This window comes from Camellia sinensis, chromosome 3 (assembly GCF_055761805.1).
Source record: "Camellia sinensis isolate YWXY chromosome 3, ASM5576180v1, whole genome shotgun sequence".
NCBI classification, from domain to species: Eukaryota; Viridiplantae; Streptophyta; class Magnoliopsida; order Ericales; family Theaceae; genus Camellia; species Camellia sinensis.
Window position 1 is genome coordinate 207,378,353 of NC_138963.1, and position 17,505 is coordinate 207,395,857.

A 17,505-nucleotide genomic window follows, 5' to 3' on the forward strand; every position below is an offset into this window, starting at 1 on the left:
CAGATATACGTTATGTGGTTTTTAGCCATAACCATTTTTCCCATACTCTCTCTCTGACTCTCTCCCAAAAAACAACGATCAAGCCATTTTGCACTGTGACTTGTGTGGGTGATACTCATTTTGTAGTATCACTCCACTGCTGGGTTCGTTGACTGATCAGATTTTGGAAGCACGTGATTTACCCACGAGGTTGTGTCATTAAGGTATGATCCGAATTATTTTTATCCGTTGCATTAATTTATAATGCTTTATGATTTATAATATCGTTTAAAACCAACATGATCTACTATAGAGAAGGGATATTCATGCAATATTATGGCATGTGATAACTCTTTCTTAGCAAAATCTTAATAAAAAATATAAGAATTTATTTTTGGACTCTCTATTAAAGTTGTTAGTTAAAACTTTTTGCCTCATGTCCAACACTTTTTTCCTAGTACAACTCTTAAAGTGATCATGCAAATGCCTAGTTCTATTTTTTGAATCACATTCAAGATGCTTATAACAATAATTACATATTGCCTTCCATACCTCATTAACTTGTTGTTTCTTAAAGTGTTCCCATACAACACTGGTTTTCCTTTTAGTTCCTCCACAAGTATTAGACTCTTCTTCTAAGTCAATAACATTTTGATTAGAGAGAGGAGATGGTGAGTTGGTAGGTGAATTGGTAACTGGCAATGATTATTGTGATTTCTCGCTCTCAAATGGTACTTGAGAGTTAACTGTTGACATTTTTAACCTTTACAAATATAACATGAAATGAATAAAGAGAGGCAACCCATTATAATGTAAACACTAATCACATCCAAATATCCAAATGGAATACCTCTAATTGCAACTACAATATAATGATATATTTTATTTATGATGTGATGTGTTTCGATTTCATTGCAAATAAACATGAACATGAATACCTATAATGGAATATCCTAACAGATGAGTCTAAAATACCTATAATTCCATAAAGTGTCTATAATCTGTCCTTTGTGCATCATGTTTGGAGATGTCATACAATGCTTGAACTCTAACAGATGAGTTTATCTGGAGTCTTGTCATCTATTCATATGATATGCAAGCTTCTGTCACCTGTGAGCAACATCTATAGGTCCTTGCTACACTTTCCTAACATTATAGTTCTCCCTTCATGGCTTCTCTCCTTCCTTTAGCCCATTTATACTGGTTTAAGATCCCTTGTCTTGTGCCACTCTAATGGTCATTGAAGGCAGTGCATGATTTCTTCATGGAAATTTCATGGGTCAGTGAGTGTTTTTTCCCCTCTCTAGTTTTGTTTCTCATTAACGTTGGTGATGGTTACAGGAAACATATATGATACGCTTGACAACTTGTTTGGCACAGGTCAATGCAACAACAATTCATGAATTTTTTTTCTTCACATAATTTTGAATAAACATACGCAGATGGGATTGTGATTAACGTGGTTATTAGGGGAGATGTGTTGACTTTAAAAATCATTGAAGAGAAGAAGCAACTTTGTCATAGTTGAAATGCCGGTAAATGTAACTTTGTTCCTTATTTCATCCTTGCTCAGCATGAGATTACAACAATCAGAACACCAATTCCCAAACATGTATACAATTTTGCATGAAGAAAACATATATCTCGATCACATCAGATGTGTCTTTATACATGTAATGAAAATCAATGTATTTTCTCATGAATTTTGTTAATGTATATATGGTATATATTCCTACATATATTAGGTATTGGTTTTCTAGATATATTAGGTATTGTCATAGTTAGGTCTCTTATAGGATACTCTTTCTCATAGTTAAATTTCTAGTAGGATACTCTTTCTCAGCCTATATATAGGTCTTCTATTATATAATACAATCCATTCAATACAATACATATTATTTTTTTTCTCTCTCTCTACTATTCTAACAAAGTATCAGAGCTACGTTAAGAACCTAGTAATTTCGCTTTATCGGCGGGCGGTAGCCTTGCCTTGGATGCTTGCCGAACCTCAACCTATTCCGCTGTCATGTTTTCCTTTCAGTATCGTTTCGTAATGATTTCTTCCTCTATCCGCTGGTTTATTTCTACCCTAAATATCTCTATCATATATTTTTTTTTACTCACAATTTTTTTTCCCTCCGTTCTATCTTTCCCTCTACTTCAACCTCAAATTAGTTTTTATCTTCAAACCTATTTAAGTTTGAGGGGGGGTATTATACTTATATCAGGGTAAATATGGTTACACACTATGCATACCACCTATTTAGCCACCTCCTTGGCGCACAATCCAAGCCGCACTCTCTAGCGCACAACCCAAGCCGTCCCTCTCTAGCTCACAATCCAAGGCGTTTCCTCTGGCACACTAGCAAACTCGTCCCCTAACGTACCATCCAACCCGCCTCCTAACGCATTGAATCATCTGTTGCCATCATCGTTCAGCACCACGTCATAAGTTATGTGTGTGCCACGCTTGCTGGTTCAACATCTGGTTAATTCCTACATCGGTCCGTCATGACCCCGTAAACTGTCCCGACATTGATTCCGGTTAGCTCTTATATCGGTCTGGCATGACCCCTTTAAACTGTCCCGACATTGATTTCGGTTAGCTCCTACATCGGCCCGACATGACCCCTTTAAAATGTCCCGACATTGATTCCGGTTAGCTCCTATATCGGTCCAGCATGACCCCTTTAAACTATCCCGACATTGATTCCGGTTAGCTCCTACAACGGTCCGACATGACCATAAACTGTCTCGGCGTCAGTTTTAGCCAGTTCCTACAATGGTTCGACATGACCATAAACTGTCTCCCGGCTTTAGTTTCGGCCTTTGATCTATTTCAAGCGCCCTTGCGCTCCCGTTCGGATTTTGCAATCTATTTGCCCTTTATTTTATTCAGTCTTATTTCATGTTTTAATTTCTCTCTCCAAACTGAAGATGTTCATTTGAGGGAGGATGTTAGTATATATATGGTATATATTCCTACATATATTAGGTATTGATTTCCTAGATATATTATGTAGTGTCATAGTTAGGTCTCTTATAGAATACTCTTTCTCGTAGTTAGATTTCTAGTATGATACTCTTTCTCAGCCTATATATAGGCCTTCTATTATATAATACAATTCATTCAATACAATACATATTATTTTTTCACTCTCTCTACTATTCTAACAAATTTTAACAAACAACTAAAACAAAACAAATACAACAGTACTCAAACGTATTCTTAAGGCTATGAATAGTTCAATCAACTTTGGTACTGCAATACAATTGTGAGTTCATATATCCAAGTCAAGCTTAGGGGTAAAAAACATAGATAGACAGTTCAATAATAAACAGAGTCACATTCTTTAAAATAAACAAATCAATAATTAATAAAAAATAAACACAATTCATATAAAATGAAAGATTATTTTTATAAATAGATATACAAATCAATAATAAACAGATATACATTAATGATATGTTTTGTAAACAGATAACCACTAGCACCCATAATATTATATGAAAATATTCTCTGTACACATCTTAAAAAAAAAAAAAGATTCTCAACGTACGCATTTTGAGTTTAAAAAAAAAAAAACTAAATCCTAATTTTTCCATTGTTGTTACTTTGCTTGCTACACACTTTATATTCTTCTATTACTTGAAAATTAGTACTCTCATAACAATTCTCATATTGTTTTAATCTCTAAATTTATATTCTATTAGTGATGAAAATGTTAGTTTTTTTGTGCAGAACTTCTTTCTTTTTTTTTTCACAGTTTTCAGTTGGACAACCAATGCTGAATTATTTCATTATATTCAGACATTAACTGCCGAATTATTTTATTATATTCAGACATCAACTGCCGAAAGTTTTTTTTTTTTTTAAAAATTCGGAATAAATTTGTCGAACTAATCACTTTTATTCTGAAGTTAAGTTTTGAATTAAATATATAATTTTGAAAAACCAATTCTGAAATCTCCAAACCGAAAAAAAAAAAAACAAACAAACAAACAAACAAACAAACAAACAAACAAAAAACAAAAACAAAAAAAAAAGTGTGGAAATGAGGGTTGAGTGGTGTGTGTACAATGATCATGAGTGAAGTGTATAATTGTAACTTTAAGTGTGTGGATTGAGAAAATTAATTAATAATCAAATTAATAAGTGTGTGTACTGAGAGAAGTTGTGGACTAAGGTAATTAAGGGTGTGGAAATAGAATTTCCCCTAGTTTACCTCTTTAAATCATTCATATGAGATTTTTTTTCCCAATTTTACCTATGTGTGAAATTACCTTTAAGGATAAAAGACTAAAATTAAATATCTTTGGATAAATTATGCAAATGGTCCATGTAGTTTAAACGATGTGTCAATTTGATCTCCTGTTATTTCAATTTGCTCGATTTTACCCCTTAATTTAACAAATTGTGTCATTTTAGTCCAATAAATAATGGTTGTTAAGTTTGGTAGACGGAAAGTCTACACAATATGTTAATTTGGTCCATGTTGTTTTAATTTGTTCGATTTTGACAGGGATCAAATTGACACATTGTGTAAACTACATGGACCAAATCGACACAGAGTTTGACTTTCCGTCTACCAAACTTAACAATTGTTATTTATTGAACTAAAATGACACAATTCGTTAATTTAAGGGACAAAATCGAGCAAATTGAAACAATAAGGACCAAATTGACACATTGTGTAAACTATAGGGACTATTTGTATAATTTACCCAATATATTTTATTTTCTCCTTACACCCATTCCTCTTCAATCTCTACTGCTCTTCTTCCCTTCTCAATTTTTCTTCTCTACTACACATTTTTTTTCAAAAAGTGAGAATCATAGTGTTTTGATCATAGAAGAAAGCAATGGATGAAGAAACAGTGGTGAAGAACCATAAAAAAAAGTCAAATGTGTGAGTTTTTTTTTACTTGTTTAGTAGGTTTTTGTTTCGTTTTCTGATAGAGTTCTTCGACTTTTGTTTAGTATGTCAAAATCAAAAAAAATAAAATAGTATAGAATCATATTGTTGAACAAAAAATATATGTTCGGTAACCCACTACCGAATAAAAGATACATTTCCTGTAACACAAGGCTGGACGTTTTAATTTGTTCGGTTATTCATTACCATACATTTCTAGTTTCATTTTATTTATTATTTTCTTTTGCTTGGAATGATTATGTTTCTACTCATTGCAACAATGCAAGTGCAATCATCTAACTGCTGAACATCTTGAAAGGCACTAATTTGCTGGTAGATTATCTAAGAAGGAAACATCCTTATTAATTGACATGTCAAAGAGTATGGTGTGACCAAAAGAGATATTGGCTACATTGAAATGAAGAGATACCTTTAATGTGACAACAATGAAGATAGTCTACAACACGTAAAGCGACAGGTGATCACTGTACAAATTTATTTTGGTTCGATGATATAACACTAGAGTAATTTGTAAATGTACAGCGACTGTTAGTTGGACAAATTTATTTTAGTTGGCAACATGATACTGGAATAATTTAATTTGTATAGTAATGTATCACTGATTATGCATTTCACAAATGGACTCCAACTAATTTCTTGTTAAGTAAAGTAAAATCGTCTAATCAAATAACTGGAAAAAAATAGTTTGCCTAGTTACACAATACAAGAGTAATTCAAATTTTTTTGCATTACATTACTAAAAGTTATCGGTGTAAAAAGACAAAACTGAAAGGGTTTGAAGGGTTTTCAGTTTAGGGTTAGTTTTGGTAGTATAATGGGTGTAATGAGAATCATATTTTTTTAATGGTGTAATAAGATGGAAGGGTGTAAAGAGTTAAACTAGTGGTGTAAGCAGAATTATTCAAACTAAAATTCATACAAAAAAATTTAGAAAAATAATATGACAAATTATTATTGTAAATAAATTAATTTTTAATAATATTTCCTTTTAAAATAAAAAATTACAATGAATCATATCATGATGACCATGTTTGTTTGGCTCCATATGATGAAGGGGATTAAGAGTACGGTGAAATTGAATGAATAAATTATTAGTATCATGGTATTAGGTTGGAGATGTAGGATAGAGTTGTTGTTTGTATACTACCAGATTAGTAATACTATTGATAGTATTAATATATAAAATTGATATTTTTTAATTTTTAGTATTTTGCAGTTTTATGACCACTTCATTGAGTGGGGACTGAAGGATCCAATAGCTACATTGGCTGCAATTAGGAGAAGGAATGGGATCGACGCAACGAGCATAGTGCAGTTTTTTTTTTTTTTTTTGATCAGTAAAGAAAAATTTCATTAAATAGCATGAAATTAAAAGTACAGGAAGATGACATGCATTGAGAGAGATTCGAAAGTATAAAAATACCCCTACTACTGCTACTGCATTGAGCACAGTGCAGTTTATGGCTGCTGATGCTGATCTATATGTAGCCATGGTTGATGATAAAATCATTGTCAAGATTGGTCCAAAGCTTGATCTTGGAAATCTTATTCCACCTAATTTTCATGTTTCTACCTCTGGCAATGACTATGCTGTATGGGAGAAATAGCACCCAAAAAAAAAAAAAACTGTATGTCAAAAAGTCACCAGAATAATTAGTAATATGGACTCAAGAAAGTCTAATATAACATATTTGTAACCTCTTGTTGCTTCCGTTCTCTAGTAAGGCTGCAAACTAGCGGAGTTTTCTGAGTGTCCTGGGCTTTCTGAAAATAAAAAATTAGCTCAAATAGGGGTCGAGTTCAAGTCCAACTTAAAAGTTCAAGCTCAAGCTCGAGCTCAGGCTTAGAAAGAAAAATAAAAACCTAAAATTAACATGCACATTAATACTAATAAATTTGGTTTACTTAGTTATGAATATATCATTATGAATATATCATTATGAATATGTTGAATGTTGGTCTAGTTGTATAAAATTGGTTTACTTAGCCTTTAGATTCATTGGTTAATGTATCTCACTCTTGTCATCCGCTTGTAGGTGAAAATGCTGGGTTTAAAGTCAAAATTTTTAAATGGGTCAAAACGAATAATGTTACTATTCCCCCCCCCCCCCCCAAAAAAAAAAATGCACTCAATAAAGCATCAAAGACCATGCCTTTTCATGATCAAATGCTTCTGAGAAATTACTACTAATATTATCATTATTATCACGCTCTAGATTATCTGCCAATCCTGTCATAAACAGCCCAAAAATGCAAAGGGACTACAAGTCTTGCCCAGACCAAACAAAGGAGAGCAAAACAAAAGGGATAATTACCAGAAAATGAAGTAAAACAGACTCCAACAAAGAAGCATAAGAAGTTAAAGAAGGAAAAGGAGTCCCACACTCCTACTCACTAGAAGGGGAGATGAACCACCCACATCAAATAGTAACAAGGAACAGTAAGGATCACTCCAAAAAAGAAAAGAAAATGCTGAGAGAAAAATCAGAGGGAAACTCTGGCTCCAGACTGTTGAAGTGGGGCCTTTTATCTATATATTTTTTATAAAAAAAATTACGGATAAAATAATAAGTTATCAATAATTTTTTTCATTATTTAGTAACTACAAAAAGTTTCCTTACACATGTATCATTAATTTTTTTTTTCATACATTAAGATACAAAAAAATCATTACAAAGACACAAGAAAGATAAAATAGGGTCATGTTGTTTTATAATTTAGCAATAATCGATACAAACAAGATAATTTGTTGATATTTGATAACGAAATGATTATATTATTGTAATATGATATGTGATAACAATCCTCACAAATCACAATCCATTGATTTTTTTATAACAAAACACAAATTATTAGAAAAAAAATTGGGAGAAAAAACTAAGACAAAATTATTCAATTAAATTATGATAAAGAGAGAGGACAAACAAAATTAAGGAAAATAAATTTGGGTAAAATTATTCAATTAAACTATGATAAAGAGAGGGCAAAAAAATTAAAATAAAGTTATTTACTCTATTAAAATCTTGACATTGGACTCTATTTGGACTCATTATATCATATATATTTGTTTGGACTAATTATATAAAATTTTAATTAGGCCTAACAATGATGATATATATATATTTTTTAATTTGCCTAACAGATTTTTTTTGAGGGGCTTTTTGGACTAGGTCTCAAACAATAAAAAAAATTAGGTTTGAACTTTAATATAATGTAAAACTAATAAATTTTGGGCCTTATTTTGGGCCAAAATTTGTGAGCCCTAAGTACAGGCTTTAGTGGCCTTAGCCCCAGGCCGGCAGTGTCTAACTCCCATTCTAGAGAGAGAAATATATGTACTACTAAATTTAGCTCATAGGATTTTTTGTATGAAAATTTATCAATAAGTCAGAAGGTAAAGAGTGTTGAACACATAGAATATGACACAAATGTCACATAATAAATGGGATTTACATGATTTGAGATCCACATGTGAGACCTACCCCTTGTAAGATATTTATATTTCATTCATCTGTAGTTAGTTTCTATGTTCTTAACATTATTAAAATTTATTAATAATGGAAATCAATCATTCACCATACTAAGTGGGTGTTTGGGAAGTGGCTATTTTTTAGACTTTTTGATTATTTTAGTAAGTTATTTTAGTTTTTATGTTTGAGAAGATGGATTGAGTTTTTTGTTTAATTGTTGTATTGAAAAATGTGTTTGAAATGATATTGAGACAAAAATTAATTAAATTATTTCCAAAAAGTTATGCCTGACGTGATGAAATTGTGCAAGTGCATGATGATTGATTTGTTGGAGGTATGAAATGACTAAATTGCCTCGATGTGTTGGAATGCTAAGTTGGTGGGTTAATTAAAAATTAAAAGGGCAAAATCATAATTTCAAATCTGCCCTGCACAGTCATGACACTTCTACCAAATCTGTCACGCGTCAGTTTCTGATAAAAATAAAAATAAAAAACTCAGCTATAGTACAACTTTTTGACTATTTGTTCGAATGAGGATAAAATAGCCTCTCAACCTCCTTTCCAAACACCGCCTAAGTCAATTTGATTTCTGTGGTTGGAACAAGCTCTATTGTAACACTCCCAATCATATAAAATGTGAACGCTTCTTTTCCTTTGTCTTTTACGTTGTGTTTAATTGGAGGATTTAGAAATGGATTTGAACAGGAAAATGGAAAAGGTATGTAAAATGTTAATAAAATATATCTATATTTTACATTATTTCACACATCTTTTTTTTTTCATTTTCTAAATTTCTTTTTAAATCCTTTAATCAAACACAACATTATTAAACACTTTGTCTAATTTTGGAACAAGTAACTCAGGGTTAAATTTTCTGACCAAACATCATATAAAATACTCGGACATCTAAGCAGTTTGCACAAAAACAAACAAAAGGTTACTTTATTTTAGAATATTTGGGCCTTTTCAGAAAGATGGTTAAAAGTTAAAAGATAATGGAGAACTTATTGATAAGTCTCATGTACCAAGTTCAACATTCAGCTAATTTCAAAATAAAATATTTGCACCAATTAGTCCAATACATTTTTAATTCTTACCAAAAAATTCTTTTTTTTTTTTAATTTACAGACACTGTTCATATCTTACTACCATTGGACTTCCGTTTAACGGTCGCCGAAGACTCACCGAAATGTCTAGAATATTGCCCCAAAAAAAAATTAAAAAACATGTTATGAAACTGTAAAATTTTACAGTTCTAAAGAATGTTATAAAACTGCAAAATTTTACAGTTTTAAACCATGATTCATTCCAGCACCAAAAAAAAATTTGAAACTGCAAAATTTTACAGTTTTCACCGCCTATAACTAAAACTCGAAAACTACTTGTTCAGAATTCGAAAATTTTCTCCATTAGAACTGAAAAACAGAAGTGTATAGCAGAGAAAAAAAAAAGAGATCGAAGGAGAAAGGCAGATGTAGAGAGAGGATTGTACTCCGACAACTATTTTTTGTTTAGATCTAGCCAAATCTGATGTAGATCTACTCAGATCTGATGTAGATCTGAGTAGATCTACATCAGATCTAAATAGATCCACTCATCTTCTTCGTCGGAAATATATATCTTCGCCGTCGGTGAGAGTGAAATCACGAGTTGATTTCGATGGTTGGCGGTTATCAGTGAACCCCGATCAATGGAGAAAGACATGAACACTTGCACCATCGTCTATGACGAAGACGATGAGAGAAAAATGTAGAAAAAAAGAGAAAGAAGAAAACGTAAAAAGGGAAGAAAAAACCAGAGAGATGGAAGAAAGGGCTTTTGGGTGTACCCAAAAAGTTAGGGGATTAAATGGTGTCCACATGTTCCACATGGGACCTGTGGGTAATTTCCCCAAAGATAATTTTTAATGTATTTTGGGTCACATTATTTCTTAATTTTTTATACATTTTTTCAAAAATAATTAAAAAAAAGTTAAAAAAATTAATTTTTAACTAACTTTTCAAAATAATCCTTAATTCAATTCTCATTGCTTATCCACAAATTAAACTAGGCCTAATTAGTGTAGTCATTAGCGGACCATCAGCATCAGGGGATCGCGTCACATATCTCGTTTGTATCCCACACGGCCAAACTTGACTAACGGTTTGATTAGCAAATATTCATCAATCAATGATTTTTCTCACACCGGTCTATGAAAAAAAAAAAAATTGATTTTCTCACAAAGATCTACCGGATTTGGTGGAACATATCATTGGATTTTGTTAATGTAAAATGTAAATTGTAAAATGTAAACTACCACCCACCTACCACCTCCACTACCACCCACTCCACCTACCACCTCCACTACCACCTACACCTACTACCATCTTCTCCTCTATATATAGGAATTGTAATATACAACATAGAATCAATCAATAATATCAATCAATCAATCAATACATAATTCATTCTCTCCATTTCTCTATACATCAAGTTTAACATGGTATCAGAGCAGAGTATTTTTCGCTTCACCGGCGGGCGGCAACCTCACCTTAGCCGTCCGCCGGACCTCAACCTAATCCGCTAAGATTTTTTTTACACATACCTCGCCAAAGCACAGCCTCCGTGCCCTCCGCAAGAAGACCACTCACATCCTCCAATTGGAAGACTCACTCGCTCCAGGAAAATCCATCCCTACGGAACAAGCAGACTTTCTTCGCTCCAAACCCTCCGTCTCCGCTGCTATCGACGAAGCCTGTGCACACTAGGTTGCTAGTCCCCAGATCCCCGCTGGCGTGAGAAGATCTGCAACTCCATGCCCCTCCACATCGTCACCCTCTCCGAGCTTGCCGCCGTCATCTCGCTAATCGCCTCCGTCATCTACCTCCTCGTCATCTACCTCCTCGTCCCGTCCCTCCTCACCGGCACACCCTCCCCCGACTCTTGGGACGACGCCGACCTCGTTATTCTCCAAGACGACCGCCGCACGACGAAAAGTTCAAACCCTAGTTTGGTGGCCAAGTGGGTCATGCATGAGTACCGTCTCCACGGTGACTTCTCCTACCGTCACTCCTTCAAGGAGGAATGGGTGCTTTGCAGAATAATACACAGAACAGGAGAGACGAGAAATGCAATGTTTGGTGGCCAAAGCTACTTATTCGAGGCTTATTCTTCATCTGCCACCCCTGATTCTCTACCCCTTTTGCTTGAATCTGAAACAACACCAGCAACAACAGCAATGTTGGAATCTCAATCTCTCTATCCAATCCATTCTCTCCACCAAAACCCTTTTCTGATTCACTCCCACCACCACGACATTGACCTCACAACACTGATAAATCCAACTCTCTCTTCTCTCTCTCAGCACACAACCCACACCATGCCTCCGTAACTCTCTCTCTTCTAGAGGAAACTGTCTCCCACTCTCTCGGGTTTGGGGTGTTGAAGCACAAAACAACAAACACAACAAAAAAAAAAAAAAACAAAAACACCAACAAAACCAAAAAAAAAAAAAAAAAAACAAACGGACAGATACACATGCACTCCACCCACTCCCTCTCTCTCTGGTCCCTTTTTCTCTCCCCCATACTCCCTTTACTCATATCCCTCCTTTTTCTTAATTTATTCCACCCACGTTCCATTTTTTTTATTTTAATCTCTATATATTTTTTTTTATGTTCGTGAGCATCACTCTTTTTCCCTTCTCTTATTATTATTTTTTTTTTATATTCCACCTCTCAAAATGTTTTCCATATCACCCATCCGGCGCACATGGGTCTGAGTCAAAAAAAAAAAAAAAAAAAAAACAACCAAAACAAAAGACGCAGGAAGATCTGCACACCAAACTCATTTTATTCATATCGGGACTCACCCCGATCACCATGTTTCCACATACAACAAAAAAAAAAAAAAAAAAACAACAACAACAAACCAAAACACAAACAAACAACCACATTCACAGATGGGATTTTTCTTCTCTACTCTGCCGCAGGTCTTTTCTTCTTGCCTCCGTCCTGGGCGGTCCTTGCCGGTGTTGCCTCCGTGTCACCCACTCCACTGGGCATGATCACTACTCCCTGCTCCTCCACTGCAGCATATGGCGGCCCTCCAAATCGGAACATCACGGTGGCCTTCCGCTTCAGCTCCTTGTTTTCCGCCTTTAGCACACTTATCTCTGCTCGCGCATCCTTATACAGGCGTTGGAGCAGAGCCAGCTGGGAATTTAACTGTTGCACCTCATTTGCCCTACTCTGCAGCCGGTTCGACAAGTTTGTAATCGCAGTCATGGTTTCCACACATGACTTCAATGTATACTGATTGGCTTCCACATCCGACTGCACTGCCATTCTTTGCTCCACAGACCGCATCGGAAAGTTCAACGGAGCAAACTCCGGGGCGCTTGGTTGAGTTTCACTGGCCACCGCTCCCGTTATCTCTCTTGTTGACTCGTTGAGGTCGGGAAAGAGAGTCAGCAGACCACGGGACGACGAAGCCATCTCTCGCAACAGAGTGTTACAGACTATCTCTCTCAGCACAACGAAGTGTTTTTTAGAGGATTTCGCAGGTTTTTTGCCTCTGCCTCGGCCTCAGGCTCCGTCTTGGTTAAATAGCCGAGGCAGCCACGCGCATCGCGCGCCTCTTGACGCCAGACAAACGGGCACGCCAGCCAAGGTACTCACGTGCCTCGCCATCATATCTGGCACGCCTTTTGATGCATCGGGCACGCCTTTTGATGGCACGCCTTTTGACAGATTGGGCACACCTTTTGAGGGCACGACTTTTGAGGGCTCGATATCTACATCCATGTATATTTTTTGGGCAGCCTGTATACACACTCATACAGTATCTTCTACACCGGTCAACTTTATCAATCCCTTTGTTTCAACCTCAAATAGGTTTCTATCTTCACACCTATTTGAGTTTGAGGGGGGGTTATACACAGTATCATGTATAAGTCGCTCATGGCGCACTCCCTAAGTCGCCCCCTTGGTGCACCACCACAACGGTCCGACATGACCCCATAAACTGTCCCGACATTGATTCCGGTCAGCTTCTACTACGGTCCGACATGACCCCATAAACTGTCCCGACATTGATTCCGGTCAGCTTCTACAACGGTCCGACATGACCCCGTAAACTGTCCCGACATTTATTCCGATTAGCTTCTACAACAACGGTCTGACACGACCACACAGTGTCTGCTACAACGGTCCGACATGACCCCGTAAACTGTCTTCTACAACGGTCTGACATGACCCCGTAAACTGTCTTCTACAACGGTCCGACATGACCCCGTAAACTGTCCTGCTATAATGGTCCGACATGACCCCGTAAACTGTCCTGCTACAACGGTCCGACATGACCCCGTAAATTGTCCTGCTACAATGGTCCGACATGACCCCGTAAACTGTCCTGCTACAACGGTCCCCATAAACTGTTTTCTACATCGGTCTGACACGACCACACAGTGTCTGCTACAACGGTCCGACATGACCCCGTAAACTGTCTGCTACAACGGTCCGACACGACCATACAGTGTCTCCTATCCCATTTTTAATTGTCAGCTTATTTTTCTGTTTTGTTACTCTCTCCAAACTCAAGTTGGCTAGTACCTATCCTCCTTGAGTTTGAGGGGGGCTGTTAATGTAAAATGTAAATTGTAAAATGTAAACTACCACCCACCTACCACCTCCACTACCACCCACTCCACCTACCACCTCCACTACCACCTACACCTACTACCATCTTCTCCTCTATATATAAGAATTGTAATATACAGAAAAAATCAATCAATAATATCAATCAATCAATCAATACATAATTCATTCTCTCCATTTCTCTATACATCAAGTTTAATAGATTTGATTGGCTGCACATATTTCTCACTATAGATCTAACATTATTGTAAAAAGATTGGTGTTTTTCTATATTTACAACTTAATAGGAAAAAGAATTAAAGGATTCGTAGGATTTACTATAAGTTCATTTCGATAATTAAAACCGTTTATTTTGTAAGAGTTTCAATGTATATTATTTATGAAAAAAATTACGTCAATCCAATAATTGTAACTTTTTTAATTTATCATCTTTGTTTCTAAAAAATGGATAGTCTATTTAAAAAAATGTATTTGTTGTCCATCTTACGGAGATAAATACGATAAAAAGAAAATGTTATGGTTATCAAATTGAATTAATTTTTTTTACAGATGATATACATTGAGGGCGCTACAAAATGAACATGTCGAATCATCGAAACGGGGCCCATGGTAGATTTTACGGATCCCTCAAGTTCTCTAATATTGAGATGTAAATATAAGAAAAGTCAAACCCATTGTGATAAAACTAATTCTATGGTGCTTAAAAAAAATAAAACAAATAATATATATATAGATAGACAATTTTTTTAAAAAGTGAGCTTCATCAACAAAATTTGTAATTTTTTTTTTATGTATATATATATATATATATTTTCTTTCTTTGGTTTTTGTGTTTGTAAAGCTCAAATAATTATTCTAAAAATTTCAGTAATGCTAACTCAAACATGAAAAAAAAGAACACGAAGAAAATAGCGTAGAGTTCAAATTTAACTATTGTATAAGTCTGATTTGAAAAATGTTTTTTAGCAACTCTTTCTCTTTTTTTTTCTAATGAATTGTTTTTCCTATCTAAAATAAAAAGAAATATTTAAAAAAATAATAATAAAACCGACTTTTAGATTGTACTTGGACCGATCTCCCATCAAAACGAGTGTTTTATTGCGGGTATATCTATATTTTTAGTGTTCAGAGTTGTTATTTCAGGTACATAGCCGTTGCCATCATCCACATGTACACTGTAAACCATTCTCTCCATCTCCTACCTTGTTATTTCAGGCATTACATACATACATGTGATATTTATAATTTATGATGATGATGATGATGATGATGATGATTAGGGGTTTAATTGGGCATCAAGCAGTAAGCAAGGAGGATGGTACAACTCCCTCATCAACTTAATTCCAGACCTGGCTACTGCTGGAATTACCCATGTTTGGCTACCCCCTCCCTCTCAATCTGCTGCACCCCAAGGTCATAACCTTCCTATTATGTTTCTCTATGCTTGGTTTTGGATTTTTATAAGTTTAATGTGCTATTATTGGTCATTTCTTTTTCTATTATTTTCATGCCATGAGTTTCATTTACATATATCCAATGGTATATGATCAATTTCATAGATACTCTATTATGCACACCCCTTCAAAAAATAACATATTATACCGTTGAATTTTAAAATCAATTTGATTTATTAGACATGGCTGTTTTGGGTTGTAACTAATATCACCTTTGGAAACAACAGAAAACACTTTGATCAAACTAACACCATTTTTAAGCATAACCAAATCCCATAATGAGATGTAATTATTTTTTATTTAACAATTAAAAATTTTTATGTACCTAGAATTTGTATCCCAATCATTATCTCGAAAGCGAGGTATAGAGTATAAATTTAAAATTGATGTAATGTGAGTCATACTCAAAATGAATATAGTCTATTGATGTAATTTTCTACAATAATGCTACGCATCTAGAAAAAAAAATATTATACGATAAATATTCATTTTAAGTGTAGGTCCTACTATATAATAATTAAATATAGACCACACATCACAATTAAGGATATCTTTCTTAATTTTTTCTAGGTACCTATCTTTTCTAGACAGTATATATAGTATTGATGTTAGCACTTTGTTGTTCTCCTACAATAATACTGGCTCATAACTAAACACCACAAATAGCTCATAACCAATACTTAAAATTTAAATCATAATTTACATATGGCATACACCATGTGTTTTGAGGATGACCTTGAATGTAATTGTGATGAAACTTTTTTTCTTCTTCTCCTTCTCATGGGTTCTGAGTTTGGTATTCAACTAGGCAATTAGAGGTTGAATATCTCATAATCTCACTGTTTTATCCTGTGTTTACCCAGGGTACCTGCCAGGAAGATTGTATGATCTGGATGCATCCAAATACAAAACTGAGTCCGAATTAAAAACTTTGATTAAATCCTTCAATAACAATGGGATCAAATGTGTTGCTGACATAATAATCAACCACAGAAGTGTTGAAAAGAAAGACAGAAGAGGGATATTGTGCATCTTCGAGGGAGGAACCCCCGATGACCGCCTTGACTGGGGTCCCTCCTTCATTTGCAAAGACGATACTAAATACTCCGATGGCAAAGGAAATCTTGACACTGGGGGCGACTTCTATCTTGCACCTGACATCGACCACCTCAACCCGAGGGTACAGAGAGAACTATCTGACTGGATGAATTGGTTCAAGACATATATCGGATTTTCTGGATGGCGATTTGATTTTGTCTTGGGATATAGCCCGAGCATCACCAAGATCTATATGCAGAACACTTCCTCGGATTTCGCTGTTGGGGAGAATTGGGAGCAGTTTACTTACAGGCAGGATGGGAAGCCAGACTATAATCAAGACCAGCATAGAAATAAGATAGTTCAGTGGGTTCAGACAGCGGGTGGTTCTCTGAAAGCATTTGATTTTACTACCAAAGGGATACTTCAAGTTGCTGTCCAAGGCGAGCTGTGGAGGCTGAAGGACTCGAATAAAAATCCACCGGGGTTGATTGGTGTTTTACCGGGAAATGTTGTGACTTTCATTGACAATCATGATACATATTCTCAAAATACTTGGCCTTTCCAACCTGACAAAGTCATGCTAGGATATGCCCACATTCTTACACATCTCGAGACTCCATCAGTGGTAATTCCTCCTTCTCCACCTCCACCTCCACCTCCTCCCCCTCTGCAGCTTTTGCTTTTTCTATTTTTGAAAACAAGAAAACAGAAAGCGATATTATTGTTTTGTTGCTGTTAATTGTTGTATGATATGTTTCAAGAACATCGTTGTAAAATTCGAAGATCTTCGAAGATCCTTGAAGAAAAATTTGAATTCTGTAGAAGATGATGAGAGGCTTAGATTCTTCAATAGTCTCAACTAAGAACACAAAAAAAAGGAGATGATGGAGATAAGAGATTGGGTGAAGAAAAAGGAAAAATAGTTAGAGAGAGAATAATGGCAAGGCTCTCCCATGGATCTCCCACTTTCACTCTCAAGGTTGATA

General features: G+C 35.1%; 1 pseudogene across 1 annotated transcript; it reads left to right on the forward strand.

Moving 5' to 3' along the window:
* The first annotated feature begins 6,376 nt into the window (after positions 1-6,376).
* On the forward strand, positions 6,377-17,258 carry LOC114270359 (alpha-amylase-like; annotated as a pseudogene). The gene is made up of 4 exons (XR_014363372.1): positions 6,377-6,508; positions 9,094-9,106; positions 15,240-15,437; positions 16,342-17,258. The product of XR_014363372.1 is annotated as an alpha-amylase-like (transcript).
* The last annotated feature ends 247 nt before the right edge of the window (positions 17,259-17,505 follow it).